General features: G+C 38.4%; 1 protein-coding gene across 2 annotated transcripts in view; it reads right to left on the bottom strand.

Moving 5' to 3' along the window:
• The window catches only part of GSDMC (gasdermin C), a 117,568-nt gene that overhangs the window by 32,717 nt on the left and 66,851 nt on the right, over positions 1–18,000 (bottom strand). Inside the window, exons 17-19 of one of the 2 annotated variants that reach the window (XR_008536842.2) lie at positions 14,640–14,746; positions 12,824–12,905; positions 12,385–12,471 (exon numbers count right to left, since the gene is read on the bottom strand). The gene's annotated coding sequence lies outside the window, so the exon portion shown is untranslated. The remainder of the gene's footprint in view (positions 1–12,384; positions 12,472–12,823; positions 12,906–14,639; positions 14,747–18,000) is intronic. The other variant, XR_008536841.2, reaches the window with a different exon arrangement.

The raw sequence follows: 18,000 nt of genomic DNA on the forward strand, positions 1-18,000 counted from the left end.
ACCATTTAGAATGGCGATCATTAAAAAGTCAGGAAACAATAGATACTGAAGAGGATGTGGAGAAATAGGAACACTTTTACATTGTTGGTGGGAGTGTAAACTAGTTCAACCATTGTGGAAGACAGTGTGGCGATTCCTCAAGGATCTATACCCATTTGACCCATTGATCCCATTACTGGGTATATACCCAAAGGATTATAAATCATGCTATAAAGACACATGCACACGTATGTTTATTGCGGCACTATTCACAATAGCAAAGACTTGGAGCCAACCCAAATGTTCATCAATGATAGACTGGATTAAGTAAATGTGGTACATATACAACATGGAATACTATGCAGCCATAAAAAAAGGATGAGTTCATGTCATTTGCAAGGACATAGATGAAGCTGGAAACCATCATTCTCAGCAAACTATCACGAGGACAGAAAACCAAACACCGCATGTTCTCACTCATACATGGGAATTGAACAATGAGAACACTTGGACACAGGGTGGGGAACATCACACACTGGGGCCTGTCATGGGGTGGCGGGCAGGGGGAGGGATTGCATTAGGAGAAGTACCTAATGTAAACGACGATTAACAGGTGCAGCACACCAGCATGGCTTATGTATACCTATGTAACAAACCTGCACGTTGTGCACATGTACCCTAGAACTTAAAGTATAGCTTAAAAAAAAAGAAAAAAAAACTTCTAAAGCAATCTAGGAAATGAAGGAAGAGATAAACATCTTAAAAAGAAATCAGTCAGAGTTTCTAGATTTGAAAAACTCACTTAAGGCATTTCAAAATAAAATTGAAACCTTTACCAATAGACTGGACCAAGCAGAAGAAAAAGTCTCAGCTGGAGCTTGAAGACCAGTTTTTGAACTAATCCAGTCAGACAAAAGTAAGAAAAAAGAGGTTTTTTTTTTTTATTATACTTTAAGTTCTGGGGTTTGTTACATAGGTATACATGTTTGACGTTGGTTTGCTGAAGACCTGAAGGAAGTGGGTGGCAAGCCATGTGCACGTTCAGGACAGGTCATTCCAGGCAGAAGGAACAGCAGGTGAGAATGCCCTGAGATGGGACTGTGCCTGAGGGCTTAAGGGACAGCAAGTATGACATGTGCCTGGAGGGAGCAGCTAAGGAAGAATTATGAAGCGATGGGGACAGAAGAAAGCAAGGGCAAATCCTGTGCACTATTAGGATTCTGCTTTTTACTTTGAACTAGAGGGGAAATTATTAGAGCATTTTGAGTAGAAAAAAAATGCAGAAAAGTTCATTTGTATCTCTCCTTTTGAGAAATGTCTGTTTGGATCCCTTGCCCATTTGTAAATCAGATTATTTGTTTTCTTGCTATTGAGTTGTTTGAGTTCCTTATATGGTCATGCATCATATAAAGACATTTCTGTCAATGACAGGCCACACGTATGACGGTGGTCCCATAAGATTATAATGGAGCTGAAAAATCCTATCACCTGCTGACGTTGTAGCTGTCCTAATATCCTGGCAGAACTCATTCTTCACATGTATGTGGTGATGCTGCTGTCAACAAACCTACTTCACAGCCAGCCATATAAAAGTATAGCACACACAGTTATCTATAATACAGAATACTTGCTAATAATCATAAATGACTGCATTACTGGCTTATGTGTTTACTATAGATTGTTATTTTAGAATGTATTCATTTGTCATTTTTTTTAATTTAATATAAAACAGACTCAGGCATGTCCTTCAGGATGCATTCCAGAAGAAAGCCTTGTTATCCTAGGAGATGACACCTCCATGCATGTTATTGTCCCTGAAGACCTTCCAGTGGGACCAGGTGTGGAGGTGGAAGAAAGTGATATTGATTATCCTAACCCTATGTAGGACTGGGCTAATGTGTGTGTGTTTGTGTCTTCATTTTTAACAAAAAGTTTACAAACTAAAAAATAAAGAAAAAGAAATCTTACATAGAAAAAAACTTATAGAATAAGGATATAAGAAAATGTTATGTACAGCTTTAGAATGTTGGGGTTTTAAGCTAAATATTACAAAAGAGTCAAAAAGTTTGCAAAAAAATTAAAAGTTTATAAAGTAAAAAGTCACAGTAAGCTAAGTTCATTGTTGAAGAAAGAAAAATATTTTTTGTAAGTTTAGTGTAGCCTAAGTGTATAGTACTTATAAAGTCTACTGTAGTGTATAGCAATCCTAGGCCCTCTCATTCACTCACCACTCACTCACTGACTCACTCAGAGCAACTTTCAGTTCATAGTAAGCTATTTCTGCAAGTTCCGTTCATGGTAAGGGCTTTATACAGGTGTACCATTTTTAACTTTTATACTTTATTTTTACTGTACCTTTACTACTTTAGATTTGTTTAGTTACACAAATTCTTATAATTATGTTACAGCTGTCTATAGTATTCAGTACATTAACATGCTGTACAGGTTTATAGCCTTTGAGCAATAGGCCGTACCATATAGCTTAGGTGTGCAGTAGACTATATTGTCTACGTTTGTGTAAGTACACTTTATGGTGTTCCCACAACTGAAACCACCTAATGATGCATTTATTAGAATGTAGCTCCATCATTAAGCAACTGATATATACACGACTATATATTTTGGATATTAGCTCCTTAGCAGATGTATGGATTGCAAATATTTTCTCCTAATCCATAGGTTGTCTCTTCACTCTGTTAATTTCTTCCTTTACCGCACAGAAGCTTTTTAACTTAATGGAATCCATTTGTCTATTTTTGCTATTGTTGCCCGTGCTTTCGGAGTTCTACCCAATAAATCATTGCCCAGACCAGTGTCATGGAGCTTTTCCCTATGTTTTCTTCTGGTAGCCTTGCCGTTTCAAGTCTTATGTTTAAGTCTTTTATCCATTTTGAATTGATTTCTTTTTATGGTGTGAGTATAAAGGTCCAATTTTATTCTTCTGAATGTGGATATCCAGTTTTCCCAATACCATTTATTGAAGAGATTGTTCTTTCCCCATTACGCATTCTTGGCACTTTTGTTGAAAATCAATTGACCCTAAATACTTCGGTTTATTTCTGGGCTTTTTATCCTGTTCCATTGGCCAATTTGTCTGTTGTAATGCCAGTACCATGTTGTTTTGATTATAATATCTTTATATTTTTAAAATCAGAAACTGTGATGCCTCCAGCTTTGTTATTTTAACTCAAAACTGCTTTGGCTATTCACAGTCTTTTCTGGTTGTATATGAATTTGGGGTTTTTTTTCTATTTCTGTGAAAATGATATTAGAATTTTGATAAGAATTGCATTGAATCTGTAGATCACTTTGGGTAATAGGGATATTTTAACAACATCAGTTCTTCCAGTCCATGAACATGGGATTTTTCTAATTTATTCGTGTCTTCTTTAATTGTTGTCATCAATGCTCAATCATCAGGGAAATATTCTAATCATCAGGAAAATGCAAATTAAAATTACAATGAGCTATCCCCTCACACCTGTTAGAATGGCTATTAGCAGATAAATGAAAGATAAGTGTTGGTGAGGATGTGAAAAAAAGGAAAGTCTTGTAGGCTGTTGCTGGGAATGTAAATTAATACAGCCATGTTAGAAGACAGTATGGAGGTCCCTCAAAAAACTAAAAGCAACAGAACTACCATATGATTCAACAATCCCACTTCTAGTTATATATCCACAAGAAATGAAATCAATAAGTTAGAGAAATATCTGCACTCCCATATTCATTGATGTATTATTTACAATAGATGAAACCAATCTAAGTGTTCATAAACAGATGAGTGAATAAAGAAAATGTAATATATATATATATATATACATGAAATAATATTCAGCCTTAAAAAAGAAGGATATGCTTTCATTTGTGACAACACAGATGAATGTGGAGGACATAAGGCTAAGTGAAATAAGCCAGGCACAAAAGGAAAAATACTGCATAATCTCACTTATATGAAAAATTTTTAAGTCAAACTCATAGAAATAGAGAGTAGAACGGAGGTTACCAGATACTAGGGCGGGACTAAGATGGGGGTTATTGAAGAGATGTTGGTTAAAGAGTACAAAGTTTCAATTAAACAGAAGGAATAAGTTTTTGAGATCTATTGTACAACAGGGTGACCATAGTTAATCGCTGAGAGTAAATTGCAAATGCCCCATCACAAAAAATGATGAGAAAGTGAAGTGATAGATATATTAATGTGCTTGATGGAATCATCCCCTATTGTATACATACATCAAAATATCACATTTTGCCCCATAAAAATATACAATTATGATTTATCAACTTAAAGTAATATTCATTTTAGAAACAAAAAATCTGTTCAATCATCTAATGATATCTCACTTAGTCAACACACAATTGCAAGCCATCCAACCAGGGTCATTCTACAGGTCTCTAGGGTTTTCTCTCTGTACAACTCTTTCTTCTCTGTACTCTGTCCTGAAAACTCTAGCTGCCTTGGCTTCTCCAGACTCTCACCTTCATCCATTCAACTCGAGGAGGTTCTTAGGCTGTTCTTGGGTTCCTCCTTCCTGTGCCATGCTGGAAACTCTCTCAAGACAGTAATCTGGGGCAATCAGAGGGCTCACCTTGGTTTTCTTCCATTTCTCAAGGCTCACTGTCCTTTTTAACTGCTGTCCAATTACTTGAAAACCATTATTTCATATACTTTGTGGGTTTTTTAGTTGTTTCCAGCAGAAGGAAAAATCCAGTCTCTGCTACTCCATGTTGGCCAGAATCAAAAGTTTACTTTCATTTTTGAAAGTTATTTTGCTGAAAATTATTGTCAATTCTAGATTGATAGTTTTCCTTTATTTCGCTTTGCTTTTTATCATGGACTTGCATTATAATCATCAATAATTGTAACCTTTCTTTCTCTGAATGCATTGGGTCTTTCTGTGCCTGCTTTTAAAGTTATCCCTTTATCATTGGTTTTCAGGAATGTGATTATTGTACATCTTGGGATAGTGTTCTTGTGTGCTTATCCTGTTCAGAGTTCACCAAGCCATTTGGGTCTGTGGAGTTTGGTTTTTATTACATTTTCATTAAATTTTCAGCACATATTTCTTTTAAGTATTGTTTTTGCCCACTTTAGTTATGGGGCTCCAATTACATGTGCTATATCGTATCACAGGTCCTTGAAGGTCTTTGCACTTTTTGTTTTTTGTGCTTCTGTTTAGCTTCTATTACTATATCTTAAATTTCATGTATCATTCCATCTGCATTACCTATTCTACTAACAAGCCTGTACAGTGTATTTTTATTTCACACATGATATTTTTTAGCTCTAGACATTCCATTTGGTTATTTTCAATTTATTCTTTTCTTTCCTCAATAGGCTTCTGTTTTCTTTTAAACACTTGAGCATATTTATAATAAGCTGTTTTAACGTCCTTATCAGCTAACCCACCATCATCATCCCATCTGTCATTTCTGTATTCTGTTGATTAACTAATTGATATGTTATAGATCACATTTACCTGCCTCTTCCCATGTGTAGTAATACTGGAATTGTGAATGTTGCATTATTGGATGTGTCTGGATTTTGTTGTATTCCTTTAAGAAGTGTTAAATTTTGCTTTAGCTGGCAACTAGTTATATGCAGATCCACTTGATTCTTTTGAGGCTTGTTTTTATACTCTGTTAAAATGGGGTTTATACAGCCTCCACTCTACATCTTAACCCTTCTACTAAGACATGATCCTTCTGGGACTTCTAATGAATGTCCTGAGTGTTCAATGAGTTCTGTCCATGGTAGCTGGTTGAAACCCAAATATCTGCCAGACCCAGTCAAGCTCTAGAAATTTTGCAGGCTACAGCTAGCTGATAGCTTTTAAATCTACTGTTTTGAAGCCTTATGGTATACATGCACAAGTTAAGTATTTAGACCGAGGCTCAAGGTACCCTATGTAAATTACTGGATAATACTCCCTCTTTCCTAGAACTCTGCCCTAAAAATGTTAGTTCCTTTGGCCTCCTCAACCTCCTATCTCTGTGTTGTTAACTCAGAGAGACCACTCCACCTTATACAGGTTTCTCTTTCTGAACTGTGGTTCAGAATGTGCTCCAGGCAGAAACCTGGGGCAATCTTAGGACTCCTGTTTGTTTGCCTGTGCTTCCTATTACACAATATCTGAAAACAGTTGTTTAGTATATTTTGGTGAGGTTTTTATTTATTTGCAGAAAGAGAGCAGATTCACTAAAAGCTATTTAATCAAGCTAAAAGTGAAAGCCTACTCAATATTTTAAGAAATATATCTGAAGGTTGATGTCTGCTCTAGAGATGGAGGTTAGGTAATTATTTGAAAAATAGACAGCAAATGAAATAGTAACTGTGAACAATATTGCCCAGGAAACGTATAACAGTTAGAATTGGGTTGAGAGAGAAGTAATGCAGATCCAACATAATGGTAATTTCAACAAGAAATTGATTTTCATTCATGCAGAAGTAAAAAGTAGGCAGTGTAGGGCTGACAGGGCAGCTGTGTTTCACAAAGTCCTCAGGAACTTAGTCTTCCTCCAACTCAATGCTCTTCCCTCCCATCTGTATTCCAGCAGACAAATGAATAAAGGGACTAGTAAGAGACAAGGAAGGCACACACTAACCATCTTTAAGAATGGTTTCTGGATATTAACTCAGAAAACTGCTGCTTACATCCCCCTTGTCATATGGCCAACCTAGCTGTATAGGAAACTAGAAAACATACTATTTCTTCTGAAGGACCATGTGCTCATTTAACAATGCTATCATACTGGTAGCAGTGGAAAATGGATATTGGAAGTCAATATTTTGTGTAGACACTCGTTTCTCTGCCACAAATGTATAAAGAGAATAGATGAGACCTAGAGAGGTCCACTGTTTAAGGATGAATACGTATAAACATAGCCTATAAGGGATAATGGGTTGCCTACCCTGACTGTCTCTCACGGATTTCTTCCCATTCCCTCTTAAATCAATTCCAATCAAGTTTTCTTACTACAAGCCCATGAAAATTGCTTTTGTCAAAGTTATCAATGACCTCAATGTAGCAAAATTCAATAGTCAATCCTCAGTTCTCCTCTCAATCTATTAGCACCATTTGATCTATTAGCACTGTTTATATCACACTTAAGGAAGTTTTTGAAACATTTTTCATATGGCTTCCAAGTGTCACATTCTCTCCTAGTTTTCTCCTTACTTTACATTCAGTCTTCCTCATCTTCTTTGATGTTCCCTCCTCTTCACTCAACCTCTAAACAGTAGGGTTCCCTAGGGATTCGTCTCTGGAACTTCTTACTCTCTCATAGTGATTTTTCACTGCTTCCTAAGTGGTCTTATCCAGCCTCATGACTTTAATACATCTATAGTGTCTGTGCTCAAATGATTGTCTTCAACTCAGGCATCTTCCCGAATTATATGCTATAACCTTAATATCTCTACTTGGATAAATAATGACACTTGTTACTTTCTAATATACTATATAATACATTTATTTATTTTCTCTTTTTTTCCACTGAAATATAAAATCAATGGGAAGTGGAACTCCAGGTGCATAGAATAATGACTGGAACATACTAGGCCTTCAGTAAATAATGTTTAGTGAATAAAAAGAAATAGGTGATAGGGAAAACAAGAGCACTACTTCTCTGCAGCCACAAAAGGAGGAAATTTGAAGAAGGAGTGAGTAGTTCATAGTGTATAATTCAATATTAAGTCTCCAATAAAACTAGGACTATAATTTTTTCATTAGTTTAAATGATTAGGAGGTCATGGTAACCATGATGAGAGCAAATTCAATAAATGTGTCAGGTATGAAGACAGATTGCATTGGGCTGAAAAGTGACTATAAAGTGAGTTAATAAAGATAATAAGCATATTGTTTTACTAAATTTTGAGAAGTTTGGAAGAAAAAAGGAAAAAAGATTAAAAGACTAAAATTAATTTTAAAGGATTGGAAAAATGTAGACATTTTTCAGGCCAAAAAGAATCTGAACAGTTTTGAGGGCGAGATTGAGATTCAGAAGATGGAAGAGACAATTAATAGAGAAGGTTACTCAGGGAGGGAGAATAGGTTCTGCTCAGTCTACAGCTGGCCTTGAACAGTGTGGGAGACAGGCTAACCTCTAAGGAGGAAAGAAAGCTTGTTTTGTGTATGAATCTGTCAGTACGGAATGGGAAATTGAGGTGTGGTGAGGGCAGGAAGAAAGGCTCTAACATGTGGACAGAGGCAAAGATAGAAGCAAATATTTGGAATGTGTTTAGAGAGAGAGAGAGTGTTGGCCGAAATAATATAAAAGGGGCATCAGTTAAAGAAGTTGGGTGACTGAAGCAAAGGAAGTCTCAAAGACTTGTAAGAGCCAAAGCAAGATTGAGAGTTTAGCTAAAAGTGAAGACCAGAATCACAGAAGATGAAAGCCCTAGAAGTAGAATCCATCTAGTCAAAAACACTTCATTTTACATAAGAGAAAACCAAAATCAACTCAAATAAAATAACTCATCCATATGCCTTATCTCTTCAACCTCTCCCTCTTTATTAATATTTCCTGTTCATTTTTAATCATGCTCAAATGAAAAAAAAAAGTTTCTAGTCAACCCTCCAACACCCTCGAGGAATTTACTGCCTTATCATTACCTTATTTTCCTACCAAGAAGAAGGGAAGTTCCAAAGATGTCTATACTTGCCATCTCCTTTAATTTACCTCCCAGTGTTCTCAATCTATGCCAACCAAATTTCAGGGCTTGTCACTCCAGGCAATAGGTCTTGTTAACCTCTTCAAATTATATCTGTGTACCTAAACCTAATATGTAGGGTTAATTCTTTGTTTTTATTTCTTAGCAGCATTCAAATCTGTTGGCCATTTTCTCTTTCTTGAGAAACACTCTTTCTATAATGTTGATTATTCAACACACTTGGCTTTTCCTCCTACCTCTTGTTAACTGTATTAGTTTTCAGTTGTTGCATAAGAGGGGGAAAAGCTCAGAGGTTTACAACACTCTATTGTTATTACTATCTCACATTCTGTAGGTCAGAATTCAAGGCAGGCTTGACTGGATTCTCTCCTGAGAGTCTCACAAGGCTGAAGTCAAGGTACCCAGTCTGGTTGGGCTGTTTTCTGTAAGCTCTAGGAATAAGTCACTTGCAAGCTCATTCAGTTTGTTGGCAGAATCCAGTCCCTTGTGATCATAGGACTGAGGTCCATTTCTTTACTGACTCCAGGGGCCTCACTCTCAGCCCCTTAAAGCTCCCATATTCCTTCTCACACGCACCACCCCATCTTCAGTCAGCAGCAGCACATGGAACCCTTCTCATGTTTAGGATCTCTCTGAATTCTTCTGCCATCAGCTATAGAAAATTCTTTGCCTTTAAGGACTTATTTGATTAGATTAGACCCATGAAGATACTCCATTTTTTTAAATCAACACTGCTTTATAACATAACACAATCAGATGAGTGATGTCACATTCACAGATTCCAGGGATTAGGGCACGGAATATTGGGGACCATTCCTAAAGGTTCTGCCTACTATACCACCCCATTTTAGTTTTATTTGCTGGATCAACCTCCTCTAACCACCTTTAAATGTTGGGGAGCCTCAGGCTCAGCCTTAGGTTCTCTTTTCTTCTGTCATGTACTGTGTCTGAAGTCAATCTTACTTATCTCTCCCCATGCCGTCAGTTACCATCTGTAGAGCAATAACTCTAAAATTTACATCATCACCCCAACCTCTCAACTCCAAAACCATTATGTGAAACTACCTTTTTTTTTTTTTTTGAGATGGAGTCTCGCCCAGCCTGGAGTACAGTGGCGTGATCTCGGCTCACTGCAAGCTCCGTCTCCCGGATTCACACCATTCTCCTGCCTCAGCCTCCCGAGTAGCTGGGACTACAGGTGCCTGCCACCATGCCGGGCTAATTTTTTTGTATTTTTAGTAGAGACGAGGTTTCACCATGTTAGCCAGGATGGTCTCAATCTCCTGACCTCGTGATCCGCCCGCCTCAGCGTCCCAAAGTGCTGGGATTACAGGCGTGAGCCACCACGCCCAGCCGTGAAACTACTTATTGTACACCTTCACTTGGAGATCTCACAGACTTTTCAAATTCAATATGCCTAAACGTGAATGCAAGATCCTCCCCACCCAAGACTGATGCTCAGCCATTGCCCCTCAATGCGCAGCACTACCAGCCACTCAGTTGCACAAGCTAGAAAGCTAAACATCATCTTTGACCTACTGTTGCTCTATATCACTCTGAATACTCATTTCATCATCAAGTCCTGCTCTTTTACCTCCTAAATATTTATAAAAATCCCTCTACTTTTCTTTATCTCCATTCTTAGCACCCTAGTCCAAACTATCAGCCATCCCTCACCTGGCCTACTACAACTACCACCTCAGAGAGTACCCTGATAGCTACTATACCCCAACTAACTTATTCTCATCACCATCAGAATGTTCTTTTTAAACCCCATATTTTGCATATCACTGATATGCAAAAATTAACCCAAAATAATCATAGACCTAAACATAAAACCAACTTTTAAAACATAAGAAAACACATAAGATAAATTTGTATGGCCGTGAGTTAATCAAAGATTTCTTAGATGCTACACAAAAGACACAATCCATAAAATAAATAAATGATAAATTGGATTTTATCCAAAATTCAACTGCTCTTTAAAAGACACTATTAAGAGAATGAAAAGACAAGTGACAGATTAGGAGAAAATATCTGCAAACATATATCTGATGAGAAACTATACATAAAGAACACTGATAACTCACTAATAATAAGACAACCCAATTTTAAAATTACAAAGAATTTAAGTAGACATTTATCCAGAGAATATATACAAATGACCAATAAGCACATGAAAAGATGTTATTAGCCAAAAGGAAAATGCAAATCAAAACCACAATGAAATACCAAATCATATCCACTAAGATGGCTATATTCAAAAAGACAGATGTAACAAGTGTTCTTAAGGATGTGGAGAAACCTCAACCGTGTTACACTGCTGGGGGGAATGTAAAATGATACAGCTGGTTTAGAAAATGGTTTGACAGTTCACTAAGATGTTAAACACTGAGTAACCATAACACTCAGAATATCCACACCTAGCTATACAGTCAAGAGAAATGAAAGCACATGTCCAACATAAAAATGTGTACATGAATCTCCATAGCAAAGTAATTCATAAGAGCCAAAATGTAGAAATAATCCAAATGTCCATCAGTCAATGAATGGATAAAATAAAATGTGGTATATCTACACAATAGAATATTATTTAGACTTACCAAGAAAGGAAATTTTTTTTTTTTTTTTTGAGACAGAGTCTCCCTCTGTCACCCAGGCTGCAGTGCAGAGGCGATCTCGGCTCACTACAAGCTGCGCCTCCCAAGTTCACACCATTCTCCCGCCTCAGCCTCCTGAGTAGCTAGGACTACCATTCTCCCGCCTCAGCCTCCTGAGTAGCTAGGACTACAGGCGCCCACCACCACGCCTGGCTAATTTTTTGTATTTTTAGTAGAGACGGAGTTTCACCGTGTTAGCCAGGATGGTCTCGATCTCCTGACCTCGTGATCCACCCACCTCGGCCTCACAAAGTGCTGGGATTACAGGCGTGAGCCACCGTGCCCGGCCACAAAGAAAGGAAATTCTAACAAAAACTACAACATGGGTGAACCTTGAAAACATTATGCTAAGTGAAGGAAGCCAATTGCAAAAGACCACAAATTGTACGATTCCATTTATATGAAATGTCATAAAGCAAATCCATAATGTCAGATTAGTGGTTGCCTAGGATTGGGGAAAATGCTCAGTGGCTGAAAATGGGTGTGGGGTTTCCTTTTGGGGCAATAAAAATGTTCTAACATTTATTGTGGTGATAGTTGCACAACTCTATGAACATATGAAAAAAACATTGATTCGCACACTTTAGGGGAATTAGTTTGTATGTGAATTATATCTCAAAGCTGTTTTTAAAAGCTGTTAAAAATATAAATAAATAAAACATCTGATAAAAGACTTGTATCAAGAATATATAAAGAACTCTCAAAACACAATAAGAAAATTTAAAAAAAATTTTTTTTGAGACAGTCTCTCTCTGCTGCCCAGGCTGGAGTGCAGCAGCAAGATCACAGCTCACTGAAACTTCAAATTCCTGGGCTCAAGTCATTCTTTGGCCTCAGCATCCTGAGCTGGTTCTACCACACTTGGCTAATTTCTTTCTTTTTTTTTTTCTGAGACAGAGTCTCACTCTGTCACCCAGGCTGGAGTGCAGTGGTGTGATCTGGGCTCACAACAAGCTCCGCCTCCCAGGTTCACACCATTCTCCTGCCTCAGCCTCCCGAGTAGCTGGGACTACAGGCGCCCACCACCACGCCCGGCTAATTTTTTTGCATTTTTAGTAGAGAATGGGGTTTCACCGTGTTAGTCAGGATCATCTCGATCTCCTGACCTCGTGATCCGCCTGCCTCCTGAATTGCTGGGATTACAGGCGTGAGCCACCGCACCTGGCCAGACAAAAGATTTGAATAAACATTTCACCAAAGAAGACATATGGATGGCAAAAACTAAAAAATTAAATGACATCATTAGTCATTAGGGAAATGAAAATCAAAGCCACAATGAGACACCACTATACAATTATCAGAATGGCTGCAATCAAAACGCATGACAATGCTATTGAGACTGCTCTGGAGAGTACAGATAAACTGGAACTCTACTGGGAATGCAAAATAATACAGCCAAAAGAGTTGGCAATTTTCCATAAAATTAAAGAGCACATACCATACAACCCAGCAATGCAACAATTAAGTGTTTAAAGTGAAATGAAAACTTATGTTCACAGAAAAACATGCTCACAAATGTTTTTAGGGTCTTCATTCAAAACTGCTGAAAACTGGAAACAATCCAAATATTCTTCACTGATGAGTGGATCAAGAGACTGTATAAAATGGAAAAAAAACAAACTCAGAAAGGAAAATGAACAAGTGATACATGCAACAACATGGATGAATCTAAAGTACTTTAGGCTAAGAAGCCAAACTCAGAAGGCTACCTAGAGTATGATTCCATTTCTGTGCTGGGACACAAAACCCATCAATGCTTATAATGGGCTGAAGGTTGGAAGAGTGGCTAACTACAAAAACCCACAAGGGAACTTTGGGAGGGTGACAATATTCTGTATTTTGATTCTTATGTTGGTTACATACTTGCATGCATTTGTTAAAACTACTAGAATTTTTAAGGGTGAATTTTATATTATGCCAGTTATGGTCTATGGAAAAGGAAACCTTCTCTGACCCCCCCATACCAGGGGGGCTCCCCTATTTGTGTGCTGTCACACTATTATGCCATTTGTCCCTCATGTTGAAATAACAATATTTTAGATATAATACAATAATGCCATTATGAGCATTAATTTTACTGGTTCCATGTTTACTTTTTTAATGCAGGTGCTGGGAAAGTTAAGATTACATATGTGGCTGCACTATATTTCCGTTGGACAGCTTTGCCTTAGCACCTGCCTAAATTGGTAGGAGAAGAAACCCTTAGACCTTTAACCCTCACCAGTTAGAAAAAGAAATAGTTTGGCTATATTCTTTTCAAATCCATCCTTTGGTATTCCCACTGTAAGTTCTATGCTGAACTAGACTCAATATAGATGTCTAACTTTTCCTCGTCCTTTTCCATTCAGTAGAAAATCAGCAGATCATCTTCCCCTCCCAGGTGATGCGTGCTCCCCTTTCTGTGTCCATTCACCTTGGGAAAGTTTCTCCACACCTGAACAACATGCCTGTAAGTCAGTCACGTAGTTAGACAACAAGAAACCTGAACTGCAAAGCTTCCTCCAAAGGACACTCCTTCGTATAGCACAGGCTCAACAAAGCCAATGTTTATTTTTGTCTTTTGGAAACACTTGTGTGATGTGAGCCAATTCCTCTAATAACTCTCCTCATGTATACATGGTTCTGTCTTTCTGGAGAACCCTAACTTGATATTTCTATTATTCTCACTTTTTTTCCCATTCTCTGGAGAGCAATGGGCTCAATCACCATATGTTAGCATGGGACAGCAAGGAAGGCAGACGTCAGCTTCAGGAGGAGGGACAAATCCAAGGGCCAGGACCCTGGGAAGCATCTCTGAACTGCCTGGCTGTGGGAGTCTGGACATCTGTACAAGCAGAATTAATGTTTTTAACACCTCCTTTCTGTCAAGCACCTTGCATATATTATATAATCCAATCTTACAACAATATTCTAAAGATAAAGCAAAAGGACAAAAAAAATCTTGCCCCAAACCCATTCCCTTTCCATCTACTCCCTGTGGGCTTACAGGAATAAGTGAAGTGCCTGAAGGAGGAGAAACTGTGTTAACAGGATTGCCACACCTGTAACTTCTGAGTAGCATCCCAGAACTGACACACAAAATAGTCACACTCCTTTCCATTGACAGTATTCACAATGCATTTATTTTACTTTTGCCTTCTCTAATATTCATAAAAATCCCATGCCCTTCCTTCTCAATCTTAGGAATCTGATAGGCAGCCCATTGAGAACATAGCTTAATGCTGTACTTTCTGCATATTACCACCAGACAAGATTTACCAAAATGGAGTTTTACTTTCTATCATTTACATTGTAAAAACTACAGAATTGAAATATAAAATCTTAGTTACATATGCCACTCCTCCATACACCAACATGCTGAGGGTCCTGCTTCAGGTGAGGTTCCTTGATTGACGATATTCTGTATACCTCCATGTGCCAAGAGCGTGAGCCGTCCCTGAGGACATGAGAGTTTCACATTTATTTTCATTTGCTTCACATAGTAACTGATATGGTTTGGCTGTGTCCCCAAACAAATCTCATCTTGAATTGTAGATCCTATAATTCCCAAGGGTTATGGGAGGTACTGGGTGGGAGATAATTGAATCACGGGGGCAGTTTCTCCCACACTGCTCTCCTGGTAGTGAATAAGTCTCAAGAGATCTGATGGTTTTATAAGGGGTTTCCCTTTTCATTTGGTTCTCATCCCCTCTTTGCCTGCCTCTTTTTTCTTTATAAATTACCCAGTCTCGGGTATGTCTTTATCAGAAGCATGAAACCGGACTAATATAGTAACGATTTTACTATTTATATGTGTGCCATAATATCATGTCATATACCTTAAATATACACAACAGAAGATATTTTTTTAAAAAACAAATTTCACATATCAGAACCTCCTAGACCTCACCCTATGCAACTCTACCTTTTGCTGATTCTGATTTGTATCCTTTTGCTATAATAAAATGTAAATGCATGTATGACACTATCGATGAGTTCTGTGAGTTGTGTCAGTGAATGATTGCACCTGAAGGTGTAGTGAGAAACCCCAAGTTTGTAGCCAGCTGGTCAAAAGTGAAGATGTCCTGGGAACCCCCAAATTTGCAGCTGGTGTCTGAGGTGAGGGCAGTGCCCTGCATCTGTGAAATTCAGCCTGACTCCAGGTAGTTAGTGTCAGAAGTCATTTTTCTGATCTCACAAAAGTGGTATTGGCTACTGACCTGGACTCACTGAAACACGTGTTTTGGGAAGAGAAAGAATGAAAGGGTGAGACACAAATACTCATTGATTCCTGAATGGCTACCTGGTCCCTAGTGACCTGTGATATAAAATTGCAGCTGTGCAGTGATCAGTTATGATATAAGTTGAGGATCTCTGTTTTCTGATTGCTAACTCATCTTAACTGATAAGAGTTAAGCGATGGAATTTGTCTTTTTTTTGAGACAGAGTCTTGCTCTGTCACCCAGGCTGGAGTGCAGTGGCACGATCTTGGCTCACTACAGCCTCCACGTCCCGGGTTCAAGTAATTCTCCTGCCTCAGCCTCCAGAGTAGCTGGGACTACAGGCACATGCCACCACTTCTGGCTAATTTTTGTAGTTTTAGTAGAGACAGTTTCACCATGTTGGCCAGGCTGGTCTCAAACTCCTGACCTCAAGTGATTCACCCACCTTGGCCTCCCAAAGCATAGAGATTACAGACATGAGCCACTGAGCTGGGCCAGCAGTGGAATTTAGAAAAGAGAGACCCAGCTCCTAAGGGAGCTGGCTCATTGTAATGCATCAGAAAATGCAAAGTAACAAGAAAGAGCAAAACATGCAATTCTTTGCTTATTGTGATCCATGGTAGCTAAAATCAAAGAAATAGACAAGCCGAGCTTAGATTCTGGCTGGCCTGACTACACAGCCTGAGGACTTGGGATCATCATGGAAAGGATGTGTTGGGATAGATCCTGATGCTGGATCAAGTTCAGATGCTGGCCCACCAGAGATATAGCCACTAGCCTCAAAGCCATTTCCAAAAGGAAAGGTTATGCTGAAACTTGGACAGTGAAGAAGACTGGTGTAGTTCCTAAGAGAATGGGGAAAAATGAAGAGGGTGAAATAAAAGAGAAAGAGAAAGGATGTCAGGGATCTCATCCCAGCAGGGTGGAAATCTTTAAATGCCTATAAAGAAATGGAGTGAATAAAGCAGATGTTCATGGGCCAAAAAAAGCTCTTAATGCAGCACTCTTAGGATTTGGGACGGGAGCCCCTGCTGTTCCTCTAATATTGAAGGGTCTGCTTCATTCACCCTAGTTTGATGGAATTAAGAAATATTACCTCAGATCACCTGCCATGATGATCCCACAATCTAATCAGTACAAGGATTGACAAAAGGACCTGAGTTCCTTGAATGAATTCAGGTAGTTGGTGTCAGAAGTCATTTCCAAAAGGACAAAATCCCTTGATGAGGTGAGGGAACTCAGGTACAGAGAATGTTTAAAATCGTAGAAGGTGAAAGAGAGGCCGGGGCAATCATCCAAGACTGCCCAGACCCCCAGGTGAGCCCTCCTGCCGTTCTACATGCCATGATCTTAAGCACTGGAAAACACAGGTTTCAATCCATAGTTTGCAGAGGAACAGAAACCATCTCATTTAATTGATAAAAGAGTTGAGAAAAACTCATTTACCCTATTGTCTTTGTGCAAATAGAATTTGGATAGAGCTGCCCATGCTGAGGATGAGCATGGTGCGGGGTAGGGGAGAAGGTGGGAAGTGACAGAGATTCCATACAAACACACTACAGGAAAAGAAGAGAGTGGAGGAATCAATTCAGGTAGAAAACATAGCTCAAGAAAAAGAACGGTTTTATGCCATGGAAGAATCTAACAGAAATACTTTAATAAGGTAAAAACCTCAAAGCTGCAAAGATACAACAACAGAAATATGTGAAAAGAGAGACTGTAAAGCTAAGGAAAAGAACTGAAGGTCACAACACAATATCTGAACTGATGAACTGGAAAGTAATTATAGTTGAGAGTTGAGTTATAGACATAGAGGAAAGAGCTGCCGTGATCTCAGAGAATGCAGACGAAAAAAAATCAAAGATGCAAGAATTAGACAAGATAATGTATGGAGAATCCTAAAGGACAATTGGTATCTGTGAGGCAGGGAACCTAACAAATAGAATATAAAAGATATTTAATTATTATAAGAGGAAATTTTCCTGAAAGGAAAAAATGAATCTGTAGCTCCCAGGAAAAGTGACATAGAGTGACTGAGACACAGGTATTGCCTGGTTAATGTGCTTAACTTCAAGGATGAAGAAAGAATTCTTCAGGCATACATTTAGATGTATATGCAAAGAGTTTGGGAAAATTTGACTAGCCTTGTTCTTCTTCAAAGCATCAATAAGTCAACGGGAGACCTTTGCATGGCTACAAAAGACTGAGGGCAAGAAGGTGTTACCTGTTACCTAAAAATATAATCTCTCTCCAAGGAGTTCTTCAAGAACAAAGGCAAGAGGCAAAGTTTCTCAAATATGAAGGGACTTGGGGAGTGAAGCACTACTGAAAAAATTATTTGATCACAGCCATTCAAGGAATAAAACAAAATGACTGATACTTACCAATGAATAAATTTAAACAGACTGGGAACGGTGGCTCACACCTGTAATCCCAGCACTTTGGGAGGCCGAAGCAGGCAGATCACTTGAGGCCAGGAGTTCAAGAC

The sequence above is a fragment of the Pan troglodytes genome, chromosome 7 (assembly GCF_028858775.2).
Source record: "Pan troglodytes isolate AG18354 chromosome 7, NHGRI_mPanTro3-v2.0_pri, whole genome shotgun sequence".
NCBI lineage: Eukaryota > Metazoa > Chordata > Mammalia > Primates > Hominidae > Pan > Pan troglodytes.